Source organism: Hyla sarda, chromosome 10, assembly GCF_029499605.1.
Source record: "Hyla sarda isolate aHylSar1 chromosome 10, aHylSar1.hap1, whole genome shotgun sequence".
Lineage (NCBI taxonomy): Eukaryota > Metazoa > Chordata > Amphibia > Anura > Hylidae > Hyla > Hyla sarda.
This window is the reverse complement of record NC_079198.1, coordinates 75,262,186-75,286,319: the sequence shown is the minus strand read 5'-3', so window position 1 is coordinate 75,286,319 and position 24,134 is coordinate 75,262,186. Positions and strand designations below refer to the sequence as shown.

Sequence of the window (24,134 nt, the reverse complement as noted above, 5' to 3'; positions counted from 1 at the left end):
AGAAGACAGGCTGGAGCACAAGGATAGAAGACAGGCTAGAGCACAAGTATAGAAGACAGGCTGGAGCACAAGGATAGAAGACAGGCTGGAGCACAAGGATAGAAGACAGGCTGGAGCACAAGGATAGAAGACAGGCTGGAGCACAAGGATAGAAGACAGGCTGGAGCACAAGGATAGTATTAGGAAGGCTAGCCACCTAGCAGTGGTGAGCATCAGAAGCAAAATAACACCAACAAGGAGTAACCAACAAGATAACAGTTAGCTTATACTCACATAACATGTAACAAAATATCACTATCATCTCCATGATTAACTAGTGACTTACCATTGCTGTATTGTGTCAATGGACATATTGCCAAGAGCTGCCAATGGTGCTTCCTGCTTTGCTTAGGTATCTATATGGAATATAATATATGTATCAATAATATTACATATATTACATAATTGGAAAAAAAAAACATATTTGGCGATTGCCTCATTGCTTGACTAATTATCCCAATTGTTTGTACTTAAGATCCTATAACTCATACATGACCTAGAATGAATATACACTGTTAACAGTTTGTCATGTTATGAATTTTATCAATGAGCAGATTTGTGAATAAAGTTAAATTTCCTAGCTTTAATTCATGAAAACCTTTCTAAGGACACTCCACCTATACTTAGGGGTTAATATTTATGCCGCGATCTCACAGCCGTGGATTTGTGCGGTCGGTGAGATGGGAACACTACTGGATATTTGCACAATGCATGATCACTGCATAGTAAAAAAGGAATTGTTAACACTCAGACAAAAATAAGTTGTGCCAGTGTAGAGGATAGGGCAGATGATCTGTCTGGGAGGATGAGAGATGCCAGGGGGCCTTATTATATATTTATTGCCAAAGCTTTTACAACTGATGGGTTCATTGTGACTGCTGGATGTAGCCCTGATGTTTCATGCCTGTAATACTCTGCGGGCAATGTGTTTACATAAGCAGTCGTAAGAAGGAGGATTCTCCTAATCTTCTCTGATAATGTTTACCTTGCAAAGGGCAGAAAATGCTACAGGGAGTACTAGGAAAATGTTGTATTTTAGACATAAAGTCAGGACAAATTCCTCCCTTGCCTGCGGAATTTAGTATTGTCTGCTTCACTTGTTCTGCATCTTTGTGACACTCAGGCAGATGTACAAACACCAGGACCTCGGGTAGAAGGATCGCTAGTCTATTGAGGAAGGTGAAAAGACTAATACGAGAATTAGGTGGGTGAAGGGAACACCTGTACAAATAGACTAAGTGGAGTCACAGGAAAAAAGTCTAGGGATGTTATGTCACGTATAATAAAATCAGATGAAAATACCTGTCTGTATTTATAGACTCCCTCACTGCTATACCCTTTTTGACACATGTATAAAAGTACTATGCTATAGGGGATGCAGTAAGCTATGAATATTGTATGTTCTGTACTATGTAAGGCTGGGTTCACACCACGTTTTGTAACTACGGTTCTCGTATACGGCGGAGAGGAGGGGGCTTAATCGCGGCGCCGTATTCGGGAGGGGGCCGTATTCAGGAACCGTATTTAATGTATGTCTATGAGCCGACCGGAGGGAACCGCAGCCTCTAGTCGGCTGCTTTTTCGGCCAGATGCGGTTTCCCGACCGCAGGCAAAAACTTGATCAACCGCGTTTTTGCCTACGGTCGGGAAACCGCATACGGCCGAAAAAGCAGCTGACCGGAGGCTGCGGTTCACTCCGGTCGGCTCATAGACATGCATTAAATACGGTTCCCGAATACGGCTGAGCGCAGGCGCCGCGATTAAGCCCCGCCCCCCTCCTCCCAGCCATATACGGGAAACGTAGTTACAAATCGTAGTGTGAACCCAGCCTAACATGTTTAATAACCTTCACAGCCCCATGATGTAGCTGGGGTTATGTTTATACTTAAAGGAGTAATCCAACATGTTGGTGGACTATTTTCTAGATAGGCCATCAATATCAGATTGGCATGGGTCCGGAAACCGGTACACCAACTGATTAGCTGTATACAAAGGCTGTCACACTCACATTTACTGACACCTTAGTAGCGGCAGTGCAAGGAATTTCCCCTGTGAGTGTCTCTTCAAAGGGTGTTTCTGAGTTGTGATAATGATCTTTAAGATAGGCCACTGATCAACTGACTAAAGGCTATACATTTCATAGTGGATACACCCAGGGGTGTACATAGAATTCATGGGGCCCAATAGCAAAAATCTAAAATGACTAATGAGATTCCAACCTGCGCCAGGACAGGACAAGCTATGTAGGCACAGCTTAAAACTGTCCTCAGCTGTGGCACTGGCCTACACCAACTGCTGGAGGTCGCTGACCTGAGGATCTTGGACAAATGTTCTAGATCCCCTGGTTAGCGAGTGGATTATAAAGTGGGCGGTTTGATCACCAGTCCCATATTATAATCTGCTGAGTCATGTGGATTGGAGGGCACCACTGTTTGATCCCAAACCAGGCCTCCTTGGCCATCAGGCTCTATAGTCGTGTACCCTGCCTATATGGTAGGTACACCACTATTAATCTGGAATGGTAGCTCATTTGAATACACTATGGTTGGACTGTCAGAGTTACAGAGATCAGTAGGACCAGACATAACAACAACTAAATGCACAGTTCAGTACTTGAAGAACAATTAATAGTTTGTTGTCTTTAACCATGGAGACACATAGGAGCCCCACATGCACAAGGGAAGATTACAGAGCAAAAATAATTACAAATTGCTTAATTCTGTATTTTATGTGCACTGGAGCAAGAAACAGTTGCAACTGTGGACAAAGCCATCAACCATTATATAAACTATAATAAAAACTTGTAGTATGCAGAAGAGAATTGTTACATGCATTCAGAGTAATTATGTGCACTGAAAATACACATGAAATCAGAATTTTATTTACAAACTGCAGCAAAAACTTAGGGAAGGGTTTAGGATATGGTGCAAAATTCATAATGCGTTTTGTACAAGTAGTTTTTTCCCATGCCTGCACCTAAGGAGAAAACTGGCATAAATACAGAAATACACAACGGTTCCATTTATTTCTATATTCAGTGACTTCTGTAAGAAAAACAGACTCCATTCAGCATTCAATGAAGGCATCATGTTTTTTCTTAGTATGGTGGCACATGGCAGCCCACAGCAGTATGGATAACAAAGGATAACATTATAGCTGTGTAACAGTTTCATAGACCTTCAAAATTATCAGGAGCAATAGTGCGGTATCTTACAAAGCAGGAGGGATTTCTTTTCTACATAGTGTTATTGTATGAGGTTAGTTACATACCATACCAACCCTCCTCGAATGGGAAGATAAGTAGGAAACAATCTTAAATATATTTTGGGTGCCATAAATTTCTTATGGTAAAGAAGGTTTGCTGCCTCCTGCAGATTGAGCTTTTTTTCTGCAGATGGAGGGAGTGCTCCCTTGTCTTTTGAGGGGGGTTTTACTTGGAACAGTTTTTCACAATTTTTTTTGTATGGGCCATCTATATACAGTGGTCCCTCAACATACGATGGTAATTCTTCCAAACGAGCCATCGTTTGTCGAATCCATTGTATGTTAAGGGATTTGGGCAATGTAAAGTATAGGAAGCTGAACTCACCTGTCCCCGCCGCTCGAGATGGTGTCCCCGCCGCTCCCGATGGTGACCCCGGCCTCCGCTGGGCTCTCCACTGTCTTCTCCGGTCCTCTGCTGTCTTCTCCGGTCCTTTTCTATCTTCTCCAGTCCTCTTCTGTCTTCCGCAAGGCCTTACTGGGCCTGCGTTGCAACGTCATTGCGCCGCTGCGTACGCCATTTCTATTGGATGACGTTCGCAGCAGCGTATTGACGTCATCGGAGAGGGCCGAGAAGACACCAGAAGACTAGCGCTGGACCCGGAGGGCACCCCGGAGCATCGTGGAGGGGTAAGTAATACTTACCGCACCACACGGGGAACATTAAGCTGCTATCCGGCAGCAGCTTAAGCATTTGGCGCTGCCGGATAGCACTTAATGCGATGGCCCCGACATAAAAAAGCATCGTATGTCGATGCTGACATCGACATGCGATGGCCTCTGAGAGGCCATCGTATGTCGATTTCATCATATGTCGGGGCCATCGTAGGTCGGGGGGGTCACTGTACTTAAAACTCACATTCGCTGTGGTCTATAAAGAAAAAATCATACTTTAGTTTGATGTCGGGCAACAGTCGGATGGGACGGCAGCGGCACGCCCCTTCCCTGCCTCCTCTCCGCTCCTAGTATCGAGCGCTGCTTGTCAATCTTGCAGGATCAGGCTGTTTACTCCGACTGTTGCCTGGCATCAAACTAAAGTATGATTTTTCTTTTATAGACCACGGCGAATGTGAGTAAAAGCTTTTACTTCACTTTCTGCTCTATGCAATGGTAACTGCACCTCCGCACCTTTAAATAAATCATTTATATCCCCCTTAAATGGTTCTTTTTAAAACAAGCTGGTTTGATTTAAAAAAAAAAAAAACCTTGTTGCTCTGCAATTTATACCTTACTATATGCAAAATCCCCAAAACACTCTCCTAACAAGCCTCACAATATTTCCATATAGTTATATAGTTCCCACATAATAGTTAAATTTAAATACTTAAATTCCCAAATCATCCACTCTATATAATGGGTAGGCTAAGGATGGAAGGTGTCCTAAAAAAAAGGATCCTGGGCAATTTGCTATGTAAAGAAGCACTGATTTACAGAGCCTACATGGCTCGAATGTTGGGCGAGAAAGGCTACATTAATTATCAATAGAATGTTCATGGGGCCATTTGTTGCAATTAGCCATGGGCTAATCCTCTATTGCACTGGGAAATGTCCAGCCAATGGGCAATGCTTTTTTAATGGCTAAAAATGACCCAGTCAGCTGACGGACTCTGACCCTATAGAATAGGATGATATTGGCCGATTTGGCCAATAATTGCCCAGTGTAATAAGTGTCTTGCTGTTGACTCCCCGGTGCCCTGACCACTCGCATTACACTTTGCTGGAAAAATACAAAAATGGTCCACCATGGCAGTAGTCTTTATTTACATTGTGCATTTTGACGATCCTGTTTTGGCCTTGTTTCTTCCTGCAACTCCGAGGATAGAATCCTGTTCTGAGCCTTGTGCCAGTCTGTCTATCTAGGAATGAGTGAGTCTTGTGTCTGTACCCGAGTTTGCTTGTATTTAGGATTTTTGTTTCCTCTACGGCTAATAGGTTGATCACTCTCTGGAGAGTGCCCACTAGCTAGGAGCCTATTTGGCTTTGCTATTGATGTCCCTCCATGCTTGGAGTGGGGTGTCTAGTGTGTTCCTTGTTCTGAGTCCAGTGTGAACAGCGCTCTTGATTTCCTGACCATTTAGTGTTCTGACATTCAGTTAACCTGTTCATCTCCAACATCTCCTGGTTTTGTCTGCTGTAAACTTATCCTTATATCTAGTTCATATTATCATATCTGCTGTTAATCTGCTGTTCTGATCTGTATGTTAGTATGCTATATCCTTCCTTGTTTGTATTTATTTGTTGGCTATTGTCATTAGAGGAGCGCTAACAGGGCTATAGCCAGTAGCCCCAGGTCTCAGGCTGCCACTGTCTTAAAGCAGCTGTGACATTAGTGAAAAATGTATGCTACCGCTGCTTTAGGAGACTGGCCCGCCCGCCGCTGCCACCGCTACTGAGGATCCAGGACACTCTTCCTGGATCCCCAGGTAGATAGCACTGCTTTCTACTGTATGTGTGGCTCACGCACATACAGTAGAATGCCTCCTCTCTGTGTAAGCCGCATCTGCGGCCTACACAGAGAGGAGACATGTCCTCTGCCCCCACATAGCATGCAGTGCAGGCGCCAATGAAGTCACTCAACGGTGCCTGAACTATGGAGGGAGGAAGGCGCGGGCCCCTTCTTCACTTCGGAGGAGAAGATTGCTACGTGGGACTTCAGGTGAGCGTTTTTTTTTCAACCTATTGGGGGGGAGCTCTTCTGCCTACACCTATGGGGGGGACTCTGCTGCCTACACCTACTGTGGGGGACCCTGCTGCCTACACCTACTGTGGGGGGACCCTGCTGCCTACACTTACTGTGGGGGGACCCTTCTGCCTACACCTACTATAAGGGGACATTGCTGCCTACACCTACTGTAGGGGGACCCTGCTTCCTACACCTACTGTGGGGGGACCCTGCTGTCTATACCCACTGTGGGGGGACCTTGCTGCCTATACCCACTGGCTACTTACTTGACTAACTACCTGGCTACCTAATGTTATACCTGGATGCCTAACTACTTACCAACATACCTGGCTATCTAACTACCTACACACCTGGCTGCCTAACTACCTACCTACATATCTTGCTTCCTACCTATATACCTGGCTACCTAACTATTTAGATACCTGCCCTTCATACATGGCTTTCTAACAACCTTGCTAGCAACCTACCTACCTTGCTAGTCACCTATCTACATATCTGGCTTCCTGATCTACCTACCTACCTGCCCTTTTACATTGCTGGACACCAAGAAGGGACTTATTACAGTTTGGGGGCCTATAGATGGGGAGATTGTGTAAATAAGGGTAGGGCACTGGAAAATGCAGAGTGTAACATATTTATCCCGCAGATGCTGCAGAAATAAGTTTTGGTTGGAAGAAGTTATCATGGCAGTCTACACTAGACAGAGAAGAAAAGGAAAGAGGATGCTGCTAAACAGAAAACACATCACCTAGAGGTAACTATAATCACTTATATGGTATACAGATCTGTGTACACAGCTTACAGCTGGTATTTACTTCTATATGGTCCTGTTTATAATTACGTATATTAAATACAGATCCTCTGTACAGCTGGTATCTATCTCTAAATGGTCCTATATATAATATAATCACTCTATAAAGTAAATGTATGTGGGAATATTGGTCTTTTATACAGTGGAATGTTTTTGGTAACAATATAGAGGTATAAGTCAGTGATAATGGTTGTGGTGGTCATGGTATGGAGGTATTTTTTGTACTTTACTGGTAACACACAACTAGCAATGTGCACCTGTGCACCAATTTCTTATTGTTTGAAGATGCTGACAATTTATTTTTTTTGGACTGGTATTTTTGGTAATATTGGTCTCAGTAAACATGATTTAGTCAGTAACAGTATGATGGTGATATCTATGAGGAGAATATCCCTCCTTGTATACTGTTATCATTAGTAATATTGGTCCCAGTAAACAGGATTTGGTCAGTAATAGTATAACGGTTATAGGAGTGTGATTGCTGAAACAACTCTGTACAGTTGTCCACTAGTAGTCCTGAGTATATTGGAGGAGGAGGCTGGATGCAATTGGGCGTGGATGAGGGTCTGGTTAGGGGCGTAACTGAGGGTGTGGTTAAGGGTGTAACTGAGGGTGTGATAAGGGGTGTAACTGAGGGTGTGGTTAGGGGCGTGGTCTGGACTATGGGTTCTAGCCCCTGGTCTTCTGGAGACCTAGCAATGCCCTTGGTTATTGTATTCCAATTATGTTCCTGACTTTTTACCTGACTTTGTACAGTTCTGTTTGTTTTCTTGACTTCAACGCCAGTGCACTTTAGCGCAAGGAAGGGACTGGCTCCAAATTGTGGGAGAGTGGTTTATAGGGACAGATGTATGGCTCACTTCTCCCTAAAGACCCCCCCTCGAGAAAAAAACAAAAGAAAAAAAGGTTTGTTTTGTTTTTGTTTTTTACTAATAATCCCAAATGTCTCAAAGATAAGGAGGCTGCAAACCAAATAACATGGTCTAATGTGCATAATGACATTCTTTCCATAGAGTCCTGGAAAACTGCCATCCTCTAAAACATGGCCCTAAAACCAGGCCAAGGCTTAATGGTGCCTCCATGAGATACAGCATTCCAGACAATACTTCCATATAGTATTAGCTGTTAAAGATGGGCATAATTATTTCCTCATGAAATATGTGTAAGAGAAGAAAACCTTTTATTGGTGCTAAATTTAGGATTTATGTCACACAAATTCCCTAAATGGCTTTATTGCTTCATGGCTGGATTAAATCCACTAATAATATTACAGATAGCAACCTGCATTTTTTTTTTTTTTCATTCTTATCCCTAGATAAAAAAAAATCTTGGTATAACACAATGCAGTATTCTGCTGAGCCAAACATCGCCTACCTTCATATCATAGCAAAGTGATAACACACAGCCGAATGATCATTTGATAATTTCAACCTTTTCAATATGTAAAGTACATATATCAATATGCGAGAACATGCTTAACTGGACTCATTTGGTAGCTAAATTGTTGCTAATCTGATGACATCATTTTTTATTAGGATTTCTCATTAACCCTTCATGTCTTGGGCTCCTGCTCATCATCTTACAATATTGGGAACATCTGCCTCTGATTAAGAAGCGTCCAGCGGCAGGATAATGATCACAGCGTTTAATTACTGCTTAAAAAACCCCGTCATTTGCTCTTGTTTTAATTAGTAACGCTGGTTTGTGCGCGAGGAACGCGGCCCCGATAAATGTGCTGCAAATTGATTTGGTGCGCGCGCTGAATGCTAATCAGTCCGTGTACCCTGCGGATGCAGCAATTATTAGATACAGACACAACAAGCTTACAGTGTAATGAGCTCACAATATAATGAGCTCACAGTGTAAAAAGCTCACATGCCCATAGGTTGGCTGTACTCAGGGTTCATAGGATTACAATGACAAATGTTCAATTACAACAAGATGTCGAAATGCCCACTGTGCCCAGTTGCTGTTCAGTGTCAATACTGTATCAGGAATTAGTATAGGAAGGAACAAGTTATAAAAATAGAAATGCAAAAAACAAATCATATGTTTGAAGTTTACTTTGTTACTTTACCTCTAATAATGGTTACAGGTTCCCCAGTGGGCTCAAACTCTGATTCGATGATAAGCCCCATAAGCACACCACAAGACAATACCATTTGACTATGACCTTGGCGCTAGAGATGAGCGAATTGAAGCTGACTAACTCAAATTCGTAACAAATTTCTTGAAAAATTAGATTAGCAACAAATGTAAATATCACCGTGATTCTATTGCGCAAATCGCTTAATTAAACTCCATTTAGTGCCGTCCAGGCTCCAGAGCCTCTACAATGGGGGATCCACATGTTAGTACATGGGGCAAGGAACGCTGGGAAGGCAAGGCGGGAAGGCAAGTAGGTGGGATGACCCTGAATCACATGCAGGATGCAGCCTATCAGCAGCCAGTCAGCCCTATATAATCGGTAGCCATATTGTGGCTTGTCACTTCATTCATTACACTGCAGAGAGATAGGATGGACAGCCTCTTTGTGTGTTACACAGAAAAGCTTATTATAGCAGTGTTTCACCTCCTAGACACATCAGCATTCTGAAAAGGATTTTTACTGCAGCCATTAACCTCCCAGTCACTTTCTTCAGCATTGTATTGCAGAGAGCTGTGTGTTGCCTCATACATTTCAACAAGCTGCCTCAACTTCATAAACCTTAGCAGAGGAGGTAGGAATATTTTTTCAGCACAATTCTGTGTCTTTGTTCCACAACAAATCTGCTGGTTATACTAGTCTGTAGATGGTATAAAACCCAGCAGTCAGTTCCTAATAGGCTGTGAGAGTGTGTAATTTTTGGTTTAGAACACAGCGACTGTGTACTGCTGGTGATGTGCAAAAATACGTTTTTTTAAGCATAGTGTAGCGCATTTTTCTGCCCTCATAAGTACATACCACATATGTACATCTGAGTACTATTTTGTACTTGTTAATATGTCAAGGGCCTAGATACTGTGAAAGGACAGCCAAAAGAACTCACCTGCCGCTGTTCTAGACAAATACTGTTTTAAGCGTAGTAAAGCGTATTGTTTCAGGCAGAGAAGTGCTGCCGCTTATACGGAAAAATGAAAGAGTTATAGGTTGTCAAAATAGAGGGATTTAAACATACTAATTTGGTTAAAAAGTTTGCGATTTTCTTTAAGCGCAACAATAATAGAAAAGTATATAATCATGGGTAATCTTATTGACCCACAGAATAAAGAACACATGTCATTTTCACCATAAATTTCACAGCGTGAAAACAAAACCTTCCAAAATTTGCTAAATTGCAGTTTTCTTTTTAATTTTCCAAAACAAATAGTATTTTTTGGTTGCGCCATACATTTTATGGTAAAATGAGTGATGTCAATACACAGGACAACTGGTCACACAAAAAACAAGCCCTCATACTAGTCAGTGGATGAAAATATAAAAGAGTTCCGATTTTTAGAAGACGAGGAGGAAAAAATTTAAATGCAAAAATAAAATTGGCCTGGTCCTTAAGATCAAAATGGGCTTGGTCCTTAAGGGGTTAAGCATACTGTAGAGCATTATTCTGCCTTCATAAGCACATACCACATACCTAAATCTAAGTAGTGTACTATTTTGTAGCTGTTAATCTGTCAAGGGCCTAGATACTGTGAAAGGACAGCCAAAATAACTCACCTACTGCTGTTCTAGACAAATACTGTTTTAAGCGCAGTAAAGCATATTGTGTCAAGCAGAGAAGTGCTAGGACGTGCACAGAGGAGTGGCAGAGGCCTAAATTCATCAGACAGAGATTGCAGCAGACTAGGAGCGAGTGGCAGCAGGAGTCGCAGTGAGAGGCCTGAGCTCCCGGTATCAGCTAGCGGTCGTGTCTCGACCAACAACCCTTCTGCCATCATCTATTGGTTAACACATCCACTTCATCACAAGTGACATCTCAAACCCCCAGTCTACAGTCGGTGGGTTCCTCAGACACAGCCCTCAATTGGCATGGCCCGGGAGCAGTCCCTGTCCTCCCATTGCCTCTGTCCTATGCTGTTCCCTCCCCTAAAGAAATATCTTATGCTGTGGGTTCAGCTCCACTATTCAGTGAGGACGATCTAATAGAGGACAGTCAGCAGCTACTGCCAGCCAACAAATGGAGGAGACATCCGCTGCTTCCCCCACTAGGCGGGCAAGTAGTGATGAGGAGAGTGACGTGGGAGGCGGTGTTGCCAGGGTTCAGGGTCCTGAAGCAGACACTGTTGAGGAACCTGAGGAGGACATCAGAGACGTGCAGACACTTGTTGATAATGATGAAGCCGATCGCAATTGGGAGCCGGGTGCAGAAGGGGCTTCATCATTATCAGGAGAAGAGAGTTGGAGGTTGCACGTGAGGCAGCAGCTGAGCCAGCAATGTGGTAGCATGGTTGGCAGTCAGCATGGTGGCAGAAGTGGAAATTCTGGAGCCAAACATGCACGGGGTAGCCCACCTGCTTCGTTGCAGCCTACCTTCCCGGGAGGTGGGGTTCCAGGGGTTCCTGGAGATGGTGGCAGTAGCAGTGAATTAGTGCACACTGTTGGTTGGGAAATCAGCTACTCGGCGGTGTGGCAGTTTTTCATCAAGCATCCGGAGGAGATTAACATAGCCACATGCAAGATTTGTCGGCAGAAGGTTAGCGCATTATGTTCTAAAAATCCTCTAAAGCAAAAGTCGCAGAAAAGTCGCACATATTTAGATTGACTTTCTGTGCGACAAATTTAGACAGGAAAAAACAGTCTAAATCCTTTGATAAATCTCCCCCATTATTTCTATAAAAAAAAAAGTAGATACCGTACATTTTTTTTATGACAAATATTAAAAAGGTAAATTTTTTGCCAATATGTCCAACATATAAAAGTTTTTGATTCGGATGGTACCTATTTAAAGGTGCCATGATTGTCCTGAAAAGTAGCGTATGACACTTTGACGTCTCAGTATTAGTTTCAGTTTTTTTTGAGTAATATATATCCTCTGCAGAGTAGGGTTTTTACCAGCAGCAGATGGATCATGAAGGACAAGACAGGAAATGCGCAACTGTGTAGTGCTATCAGCAGCACCATTTTGAATAATCCAAAAGAAATCTCAGAAGTTTTAGATTCCCAGAATCGCAAAAAAAAAAAAAAAAAAAAATTGTTGTTCATGCCAAATCGATTAAATAATTTCTAACAGGCAGATACAAATATTTGTACATTTTTTTTTATTTATACATTTTATTATTATTTTTTTTTTTTTTAAATGGTGTGTTAGTCCCTAGAATAATTTCCTCTCAATGGCACAAGGGCCATCAGTCTGAGGCCATGTTTACAGGTCAGAAAATGTGCGAAATGTCTACGGGAAAAAACAGGTGGGCATTTCCAACACTTGCTTGATTCGGCAGCGCTAGAGCCACTTGTAAATGTGGCGTCTCCATGGATGACAGTGCATTTCAAAGAAGAATTCACAGAAACATTGAACAGGTTTAACCCCTTAAGGACCAGGCCATTTTATACCTTAAGGACCGGAGCGTTTTTTGCAATTCTGACCACTGTCACTTTAAACATTAATAACTCTGGAATGCTTTTAGTTATCATTCTGATTCCGAGATTGTTTTTTCGTGACATATTCTACTTTAACTTAGTGGTAAAATTTTATGGTAACTTGCATCCTTTCTTGGTGAAAAATCCCAAAATTTGATGAAAAAAATGAAAATTTTGCATTTTTCTAACTTTGAAGCTCTCTGCTTGTAAGGAAAATGGATATTCAAAATATCTTTTTTTTGGGTTCACATATACAATATGTCTACTTTATGTTTGCATCATAAAATTTATGAGTTTTTACTTTTGGAAGACACCAGAGGGCTTCAAAGTTCAGTAGCAATTTTGAAATTTTTCACAAAATTTTCAAACTCACTATTTTTCAGGGACCAGTTCAGTTTTGAAGTGGATTTGAAGGGTCTTCATATTAGAAATCCCCCATAAAAGACCCCATTATAAAAACTACACCCCCTAAAGTATTCAAAAAAACATTCAGTAAGTGTATTAACCCTTTAGGTGTTTCACAGGAATAGCAGCAAAGTGAAGGAGAAAATTCAAAATCTTCATTTTTTACACTCGCATGTTCTTGTAGACCCAATTTTTGAATTTTTGCAAGGGATAAAAAGGAGAAAATTTTTACTTGTATTTGAAACCCAATTTCTCTCGAGTAAGCATATACCTCATATGTCTATGTTAATTGTTCGGTGGGCGCAGTAGAGGGCTCAGAAGGGAAGGAGCGACAAATGGTTTTTGGGGGGCATGCCGCATTTAGGAAGCCCCTATGGTGCCAGGACAGCAAAAAAAAAACACATGGCATACCATTTTGGAAACTAGACCCCTCAGGGAACGTAACAAGGGGTAAAGTGAACCTTAATACCCTACAGGTGATTCACGACTTTTGCATATGTAAAAAAAATATATATTTTTTTTACCTAAAATGCTTGGTTTCCCAAAAATTTTAAATTTTTTAAAAGGGTAATAGCAGAAAATACCCCCCAAAATTTGAAGCCCAATTTCTCCCGATACAGAAAACACCTCGCATGGGGGTGAAAAGTGCTCTGCTGGCGCACTACAGGTCTCAGAAGAGAAGGAGTCACATTTGGCTTTTTGAAAGCAAATTTTGCTCTGGGGGCATGCCGCATTTAGGAAGCCCCTATGGTGCCAGAACAGCAAAAAAAAAAACACATGGCATACCATTTTGGAAACTAGACCCCTCGGGGAACGTAACAAGGGGTAACGTGAACCTTAATGCCCTACAGGTGTTTCACGACTTTTGCATATGTAAAAAAAAAAATTTTTTTTTACCTAAAATGCTTGTTTTCCCAAAATGTTTACATTTTTAAAAAGGGTAATAGCGGAAAATACCCCCCAAAATTTGAAGCCCAATTTCTCCCGATTCAGAAAACACCCCATATGGGGGTGAAAAGTGCTCTGCTGGCGCACTACAGGTCTCAGAAGAGAAGGAGTAACATTTGGCTTTTTGAAAGCAAATTTTGCTCTGGGGGCATGCCGCATTTAGGAAGCCCCTATGGTGCCAGAACAGCAAAAAAAAAACACATGGCATACCATTTTGGAAACTAGACCCCTCGGGGAACGTAACAAGGGGTAATGTGAACCTTAATAGCCTACAGGTGTTTCACGACTTTTGCATATGTAAAAAAATATATATTTTTTTTACCTAAAATGCTTGGTTTCCCAAAATTTTTACAATTTTAAAAAGGGTAATAGCAGAAAATACCCCCCAAAATTTGAAGCCCAATTTCTCCCGATTCAGAAAACACCCCATATGGGTGTGAAAAGTGCTCTGCTGGCGCACTACAGGTCTCAGAAGAGAAGGAGTCACATTTGGCTTTTTGAAAGCGAATTTTGCTCTGGGGGCATGCCGCATTTAGGAAGCCCCTATGGTGCCAGGACAGCAAAAAAAAAAAACACATGGCATACTATTTTGGAAACTAGACCCCTCGGGGAACGTAACAAGGGGTAATTTGAACCTTAATACCCTACAGGTGTTTCACGACTTTTGCATATGTAAAAAAATATATATTTTTTTTACCTAAAATGCTTGTTTTCCCAAAAATTTTACATTTTTTAAAAGGGTAATAGCAGAAAATACCCCCCAAAATTTGAAGCCCAATTTCTCCCGAGTACGGCGATACCCCATATGTGGCCCTAAACTGTTGCCTTGAAATACGACAGGGCTCCAAAGTGAGAGCGCCATGCGCATTTGAGGCCTAAATTAGGGACTTGCATAGGGGTGGACATAGGGGTATTCTACGCCAGTGATTCCCAAACAGGGTGCCTCCAGCTGTTGTAAAACTCCCAGCATGCCTGGACAGTCAACGGCTATCTGGCAATACTGGGAGTAGTTGTTTTGCAACAGCTGGAGGCTCCGTTTTGGAAACAGTGGCGTACCAGACGTTTTTCATTTTTATTGGGGAGGGGGGTTGTATAGGGGTATGTGTATATGTAGTGTTTTTTACTTTTTATTTTATTTTGTGTTAGTGTAGTGTAGTGTTTTTAGGGTACAGTCGCACGGGCGGGGGTTCACAGTAGTTTCTCGCTGGCAGTTTGAGCTACGGCAGAAAATTTGACGCAGCTCAAACTTGCAGCCGGATACTTACTGTAATCCTCCGCCCATGTGAGTGTACCCTGTACGTTCACATTGGGGGGGGGGGGGGGGGGGAATCAGTGCAAAACTACAACTCCCAGCATGTACGGTCTATCAGTGCATGCTGGGAGTTGTAGTTTTGCAACCGCTGGAGGCTCCGTTTTGGAAACAGTGGCGTACCAGACGTTTTTCATTTTTATTGGGGAGGGGAGGGGGGCTGTGTAGGGGTATGTGTATATGTAGTGTTTTTTACTTTTTATTTTATTGTGTGTTAGTGTAGTGTTTTTAGGGTACAGTCACACGGGCGGGGGGTTCACAGTAGTTTCTCGCTGGCAGTTTGAGCTGCGGCAGAAATTTTGCCGCACCTCAAACTTGCAGCCGGATACTTACTGTAATCCTCCGCCCATGTGAGTGTACCCTGTACGTTCACATTGGGGGGGGGAACATCCAGCTGTTGCAAAACTACAACTCCCAGCATGTACGGTCTATCAGTGCATGCTGGGAGTTGTAGTTTTGCAACAGCTGGAGGCACACTGGTTGTGAAACACCGAGTTTGGTAACAAACTCAGTGTTTTGCAACCAGTGTGCCTTCAGCTGTTGCAAAAGCTACAACCCCCAGCATGTACGGACAGCGGAAGGGCATGCTGGGTGTTGTAGTTATGCAACAGCTGGAGGCATACTACTTTGGCTGGGGATGCTGGGGATTGTAGTTATGCAACAGCTGGAGACACACTGGTTTGCTACTTAACTCAGTGTGCCTTCAGCTGTTGCAAAACTACAACTCTCAGCAGTCACCGACAGCCAACGGGCATGCTGGGAGTTGTAGTTATGCAACCACCAGATGCACCACTACAACTCCCAGCATGCACTTTAGCTGATTGTGCAAGCTGGGAGTTGTAGTTACACAACAGCTGAAGGTACACTTTTCCATAGAAAGCATGTGCCTCCAGCTGTTGCAAAACTACAAGTCCCAGCATGCCCATAAGGGCATGCTGGGAGTTGTGGTGGTCTGCCTCCTGCTGTTGCATAACTACAGCTCCCAGCATGCCCTTTTTGCATGCTGGGAGCTGTTGCTAAGCAACAGCAGGAGGCTGTCACTCACCTCCAACGATCCTCGCTGCACCAGGTCAGTCCCTCGTCGTCTCCGCCGCCGCCGCTGCTCCTGGGGCCCCGATCCCAACAGGGGCGCCGGGGATCGGGGTCCCCAGCACCCGGGGTGCACGTCCCGCACCCGCTCACGTCCTCCGGAAGAGGGGCGGAGCGGGTTGCGGGAGTGACACCCGCAGCAGGCGCCCTGATTGGTCGGCCGGTAATCCGGCCGACAAATCAGGGCGATCGTGAGGTGGCACTAGTGCCACCTCACCCCTGCTGGCTCTGGCTGTTCGGGGCCGTCGGAGACGGCCCCGAACAGCCTGTAATTCCGGGTCACCGGGTCACTGGAGACCCGATTGACCCGGAATCCGCCGCAGATCGCTGGACTGAATTGTCATAATGACCCCCCTGGGCGATATGCCCCGATGCCTGCTGAACGATTTCAGCAGGCATCGGGGACCGGCTCCGCTCCAGATGGTTGCGGGGGGCCGGTAAAACACATGACGTTCTCATACGTCATGTGTCCTTAAGGACTCGGAAATGGAGACGTATGAGAACGTCATGTGTCCTTAAGGGGTTAAAGGAGAACTGCAGCCCTAGACACTTATCACCTAAGTGTCTGATTGCGGTAGGTCCAAATGCTGGAACCCCACACAATCTCCTGTATGGGGCCCCGGCTCTGTGTGGCTCTCTCGTGCAGGAGGCGTGTCGGTCGCAGCATGACGCCGTGGCCAACACACCCCCTCCATGTATTTCTATGGGAGAGGCGGAGATGCAGCATTCTCTGTCTCTCCCATAGAGCTGTATGGAGGGGGCGTGTCATCGACTTCAGTGAGGCGCAAAGCCATAGTAATGCATGGTCCCCATATGGGAGATCCCGGGGAAAACCCAGCAGTCGGCCCCCCATGAAAAGACACTTTTCCCCTATCCGAAGTGTCTAAGACTGCAGTACACCTTTAATTCTGCCATGTGCATTTTACAGCAGAATCCCATTAAAACCAATAGGACTCTGCTGCAGCAGAATGTCCGACCTGAATATTCCAGCAGAATTTCACTCGGAAATTCTGCCGGTTGAACGTGGCCTGATACTGCCTCCAAAGGCACCTCTGGTGTTTCGCTAAGGGGTAACCATAGAAGAACTACAGAGGCATATGCAGTACACAGGTTTCTTTTGGGTTCCTTCTGATTCTTGGCTCTGTTTTAGAACAACATCCATCCATCCCGGTGCAAGAAATCAATAATCATTGCAAGTCCAACAGAATTCTATGACTGTAAAGACGGGAAGGAATAGCTATACTTCAGTGGTTGCTGAAATAATGTTCACATTTACATTCCTTTTACTAGAGCACAAAGCATTGTTTTCTCAATGTTATGTGACCGGCACAATTTTATGGCTGATGCTGTATGGAAAGTGTGATGGTATGGGCAATTCTCTCTAAATGTTTTCCTGCCAATACTATTCTGCCTACACTACAATGTGCACAATGCCACTAGAAAGGTGTTATATCTCTAGGTCAGTGATTCCCAACCAGGATGCCTCCAGCTGTTGCAAAACTACAACTCCCAGCATGCCCGGACAGCCTTTGGCTGTCCGGGCATGCTGGGAGTTGTTGTTTTGCAACAGCTGGAGGCATCCTGGTTGGGAAACACTGACCTAGGTACTATGTGGCTCCTGTTTGAAAAATATTTTTTTGTGGTGTTGCCAAGATAATACTGGTTACGTCTCGGAATTCCAAGTGGAATTCAATGGGATTCTGCTCTGCGGTTCACACAACGGAATTTCCGTGCCAGATGTTTCCGGCACGGAAATTCTGAATTCATTGTCCGCAAAAAGAATGAACCTGTTCGCACAGAGATTTTCTGTGTGGACATTCTTCATGTAAACATAGCCTTAGTGTCAGACTGGCATTACTCATCCAAACAAAACGTGCCCATCCACCTTTAACCCCTTGAGGACACCCGATAAGTCTTTCAATTTTCCACCTACAGATCCTTATGGGGGCTTATTTTATGCTTGACCAAAAAAAAAAAAAAAAAAACATTAAACATAAGCAGACTAGTGAAAAAATAAAAATAATAATGACTGCTTCCACCATCATCCACCACTGCTGTACCAATGTGGTCCCTATTTACACTTCACTCTTCTGTCTTGATACATGGAAATGGCTAAAAGTATTCACTCAAGAGATGAGATGGGTCAGCAAAGTGGCCAGTGACTGGCTGAAGGGCATTTTCTGTGTCACAATGGTACCACGGATTGGCTATCAGTGGGAACCTGGTAACAGTCAAAATGATCCAGGAATTAGTGAGGTAAGTTATCATTATTTTATTGTTTTAACCCAGTCTGCCCCTTTAAAAAATATATATTGTTACGCCGAGCGCTCCGGGTCCCTGCTCCTCCCCGGAGCGCTCGCGGTGTTCACCTTCATGCAGCGCCCCGGTCAGACCCGCTGACCGGGAGCGCTGCATTAGTGTTACCGGCGGGGATGCGACCCGCGTAGCGGGACGCGCCCGCTCGCGGCTCGCATCCCAATCACCTCACCTATCCTGTCCCCCATCACCTCAGTCCCGGCGCGCGCGGCCCCGCTCCCTAGGGCGCACACGTGCCGGCTCTCTGCGATTTAAAGGGCCAGTGCGCCACTGATTGGCACCTGGCTCAATCAGCACTCACACCTGTGCCCTCATTATAAAAACTCACTTCCCCTTCCCAACATTGCCGGATCTTGTTGCCCTTGTGCCAGTGAAAGCGTTTCCTGTGTATGTCCCAAGCCAGTGTTCCAGACCCTCTGCCGTTGCCCCTGACTACGATCCTTGCTGTCTGCCCTGACCTTTTGCTACGTCCGACCTTGCTCTTGCCTAATCCCTTGTCCGCGCCTGTCTCAGCCGTCAGTTGGGGTTGAGTCGCTATTGGGTGGAACGACCTGGGGGTTACCTGCCGCTGCAAGTCCATCCTGCTTTGCGGCAGGCTCTGGTGAAAACCAGTAACCCCTTAAACTCCGTTCCCCTGGTGCGGCCCACGTCATCACCTCACTGACACAGAGGATCCACCACCAGTATCCTCACAGTATATCCATCCGGATCCTGACATATATATTTCTATCCATCTAAACAACCCTGAAAATAATGGCTGTCAATTGAGGATTTCCACTCAAGGGTAGGTTCACACGGCAGAAAATCTGCAGTGGATTTTTATACCATTGATTTCAATAGGTTAGTGGAAAATCTGCAAATCTGCCACAACTGTAGATTCTCTGCAAACCCATTGAAATCAATTAAATCAAAATCTGCTGCAGATTTTCTGCTGCTGGCTTCCTGCAGCAGATTAGTTACATGTCAACCTACTCTTAAAGGGAAACTCCGGTGAAAAACAAGTGGAAAACAAATGTTTTAAAATCAACTGGTGCGAGAAAGTTCTATATATTAGTAAATTACTTTTATTACAATCTGAAGCCTTCCAGTACATGTCATCTGTTGTATGCTCCAGAGAAATGTGTGTAGTCCTTTGCAGTCTGATCACAGTGCTCTCTGCTGACACCTCTGTCCATCTCAGGAACTGTCCAGAATAGAAGCAAATCCCAATGAAAACCTCTCCTGCTCTGGACAATTCCTGACATGGACAGAGGTGTCAGGAGAGAGCACTGTGGTCAGACAAATTTTCTGTAGGATATCTGTAGAATACAGCCGCTGATTTTTTAATAAAGTTAAAAGTTTAAAGTTAATTACTAATCTATTTAACTTTCTGGCAGCAGTTGATTAGATTTTTTTTCCCCCACCGGAGTACCCCTTTAAGTGGAAATCCTCAATACACAGCCATTATTCTAGTTTACAACAACTAGATCTGTCATCTCAGCCATAAATGCACAATGCTGGAAATGTAACTCCGATAATATTAGTAGCAGCAGAATCAACCACCATTGCCTTAGAATACCCATCTGTAGTTGACATGTCATGAAGCCTTCTAATATAAGGACAGAGAATAGATATTTCTTTACACCTATTAAGTTTACCGCTTAGGCAGAAGCTAAACAAATCATTTATTTTTCCTTACTATTCTAATACTAGACAAAGCATTGCATAGCTGTCATCATCTTAATATATGCGACACAACGCAAGCTTGACAGTTGCCAGATGATACCATTACTGCGGCAGTCTTGGCAGCTGAAGGGATAGTTCATGACACTCCTGTCTCTGTCAGGTGTCTTATAATGCGCTAAAGGTGTTAGATGCTCCCAAGGAGGAGAGAAGGCATAGCCCCCTGTGAGAATAGGTCCTGCTTCTTGCAGGCTTTATAGGAAAGGGAAATTATTTCGTAAGTGGTTCATAAATAAAAATTCACAAATGTTTAGAATACATATTGTTATGAATATGGATGTTCCTCAGTGACTTAACTGACCATGCAGTTGGCTACTTACAGTGCTATGGGCTTCAGAACCGAGAGTTGCGACTTCCTCTTGCCTGCACTGTGACATCCATTAAATAAATCAGACATAAAACATTGATCTTTCAGCAGCGCCTGTCCAAAAAATAGAACCTAAAGTCTGATGCAGATGATATGATGAACTTTTTATATACTATAGATAATAATGTTACGTATTTATAATTTACGTACGGTAAAGAACTTGTATATTTTTGGATGAAAAAATGTTCCACGTTTCTTACCACTAGGGGTCTCTCCATGGTCCAGAACACTGTCTTGTCCCTTCAGCTATCACCTGTGGGTTTCTATACTGAGACAAAATCTATGGAGGCTCATGATTTGTCAATCAGCCTGCAGTGTGAGCCAGCGGCATGTCACACAGCGTCAGTGCACAGAGCAGCCAGTGTCAGCTCTGAGGAATGAGGGAGGAAGATACCTCATGAGATGTGAGGGCAAGTAAGGGAATGTCCCCTCCTCCTCAGTAAACTGCTTGCATGTGGCTACAACTATCGCTAGTCCACCACTGCGTGCCATCCACTGCCTACCAGTGTCACTAGTCCCCCACTCTATCACTGGTCTATGACTGTCTGCTGTCCACTTGCTACTACAGCTAGCATTAGTTCACTACTGCTGACTGGCAAATACAACTATAACTTATCTACCACTGCCTGCTATCTGCTTCCAACTACAACTAACACCAGTACACCACCTTTGCTGTCCACTGAATACAACTACCACCATTCCACCACTGCCTGCTCTCTGTTGGTGACAACTACCTCTAGTCCACCATTGCCTGCTGGCTATTACAATTACCACTAGTCCACCACTGCCTGATATTTATTAGCTACAAATATCATTAGTCCACCATTTTGTTCTGGCTGCAATAATGACCAGTCCACCACCCTTGCTGCTGCTACTACCTGGCACAAAACCTGTTGTGACTCCCAATATTTTTTGGGACAACTCATGACCCCAAAAGTGGACATTTATTTTTAACAGAATGTTTACAAAAGGTATTTCTTCTCCACTTTTTTTGGGACATCAATCCTGTTTCAACTACCAAACAGGAGAATCTTGAGAATGCTTGGAAAATGCCATTGCGTCCAAACCACCAATAAAAAGGGATCATTTTTCGATCGCTTTGAAAAAGCTGCTTTACTGCACCTTTAGTTAATGTTAAAGGATTACTGTGGTGCAGGACTAGTGATGAGCGGCATTGCCCATATTCGAATTTGCGATATTTTGCGAATATATAGACGAATATTTGTCCTATATTCGCGAATTTCACATATTCGTTATAATCGCATATGTGAATATTCGCATAATCTCATATTTGAGGAAGACACCAGTAAGGGGGTGGACAACTTTACTATTGGTTGCTAGGGATGTTTTTGATAACCTCTGACAAGTGTATTTGCATCATTCTAATTGGCCCACAAGTGAAAAGAAGGAATATGCGAATATTAAAATATGCGAATATGCACATATGCGAATATTCGCATATGCGAATATGCAGGAAAAAAGTTAATATACGCAATTTTGAATATATATTGAATATATTCGCGAATTTGCGATATTCATGATAAAAATTAGAAATTTGAATATTCGCCCAACACTATGGCAGGACCACTTATCCCCTATCTAGAGAATAGCAGATAAATGTCTGATCAGGGAGGGGCTCCTGCATTGCACCCCATCTCTCCCCGGGAGCAAAGCGTGTCGACCCCCGCATAAACCGTCGCTGAAACTTCCCCTCCTTGCATCTCTATGGGAGAACCAGAGATACCCAAACGCTGTATCTCCAGCTCTCCCATTGAGATACATAGAGGGGACGTGTCAGCCGCCACTTTGTGAAAAAGGTCGACACAGGATGCCTTTGGATAGATTATAAGTGTTCCTGCACCTCCAGTGCAGCGTGTTTTAAAAAAAAGCAGTTTATTACCATGGCTTACCACATGTTGCCATAACTTTGACACAAACCTAGCATTAAAATCACTTTAAACCATGTAAATACATTCTTAGTTGACCTTACAGTGTTAGGCTATGTTCATATGATGGAATGTCCACACAGAATTCTGCATAAAAAAATCTGCACGGACATTCTGCTGCAGCAGAGTCCGGTTGATTTCAATGGGATTCTGCTGCATTGTGCACGCCGCAGAAATCCCGATTCCAATGTCCACAGAAAGAATATTCATGTTTATTCTTTCTGTAGGTTTAGCTTGGAAATGTATTGACATCTATGAGACAGAGCATTTCCGAGTGGTCCTAATGCCTGCCAGATCATTCATATGTGTGGAATGTCTGCCCGTGTTTTTCAGGCGGACATTCTACACATTTTTGGCTGTGAAAACCAAGCCTTATACAGGGCATTGGAGCTCTCTGGCGGTGTAACAGACTATTTTAAGAGTTTTAAGGCTTTTTGAAGTGCGAGTTCAGTTGGAAGTTATTAGCAGATAACATTCTAATGCTTAATACTAATCTCCGTACATATACAGTCCAACAGGACATGTCACAATTATCAGATTATTTTTTCTTAAATGTTTCTAGATCATTCACAATGGCTTTTACCCTGTTTCCCACCCATCCTGTTTGTTAAAGGGATAAACCTACAGAATGTATTTGATGAATGGTGGGGCATATGCAAATTTGCTCAAAAATAGGCATTTCTGGATTGTTAGTTGCTGTTGCAGAATAATTAAGGGGCAGGGCTGATTATAACTCATTATTAGGGACTGAAATATATGGAGATATGAGTTTGGTGAGTTGCAGTTTGTATAGAGAAAAATGGAACAATGGCATTCACTATCAGTGGAACTTCTTATTATAACACTTATGTTTCTGAAGACAGGAACTCCGGTGGATGTGGATCTGCTGGACCTGTGTGCAGGGCCGGACTGGGGATAAAAAGCAGCCCTGGAAATTACTGCATACCAGCCCCACTTGTCAATGGCCGCAGCCACAATGTAAATGACAGAAGGAATGGACCCATTTATTACTCTTAACCCCTTAAGGACCAAGCGTTTTTCTGTTTTTGCACTTTCGTTTTTTCCTCCTTACCTTTAAAAAAAATCGTAATTCTTTCAATTTTGCACCTAAAAATCCATACAATGGCTTGTTTATGCGCCAACAATTCTACTTTGTAATGACATCAGTAATTTTACCCGGAAATTTACGGCGAAACGGGAAAAGAAATCATTGTGCGTTAAAATTGAAAAAAAAAGGCCATTTTGTAAATTTTAGGGACTTCCGTTTCTATGCAGTACATTTTTCGGTAAAAATGACACGTCTTTATTCTGTAGGTCCATACGGTTAAAGTGGTACCCTACTTATATAGGTTTGATTTTGTATTACTGCAGGAAAATGAATACGTTTAAAAATGTCCTCTTCTGACCCCTATAACTTTTTTATTTTTATTGGTACGGAGCGGTATGAGGGCTCATTTTTTGTGCCGTGATCTGATGTTTTTATTGGTGCCACTTTTTGTTTTGATCAAACTTTTTGATCGCTTTTTATTAATTTTTTTATGGTTTAAAAAGAGACCAAAAATTTGCAATTTTTTGTGAGCAACACTCCATACAATGGTTGAATAACACTTATACCGGAAAAGAACAATACCACTATACCATGACTGAAAAACAACAGCATGCCAGAACAGAACAATACCGCCAT

General features: G+C 43.3%; 1 long non-coding RNA gene across 1 annotated transcript in view; it reads right to left on the bottom strand.

Moving 5' to 3' along the window:
- The window catches only part of LOC130294107 (uncharacterized), a 42,222-nt gene that overhangs the window by 3,944 nt on the left and 14,144 nt on the right, over positions 1 to 24,134 (bottom strand). Inside the window, exon 2 of the long non-coding RNA XR_008848387.1 lies at positions 326 to 395. This is a non-coding gene — a long non-coding RNA (uncharacterized LOC130294107). The remainder of the gene's footprint in view (positions 1 to 325; positions 396 to 24,134) is intronic.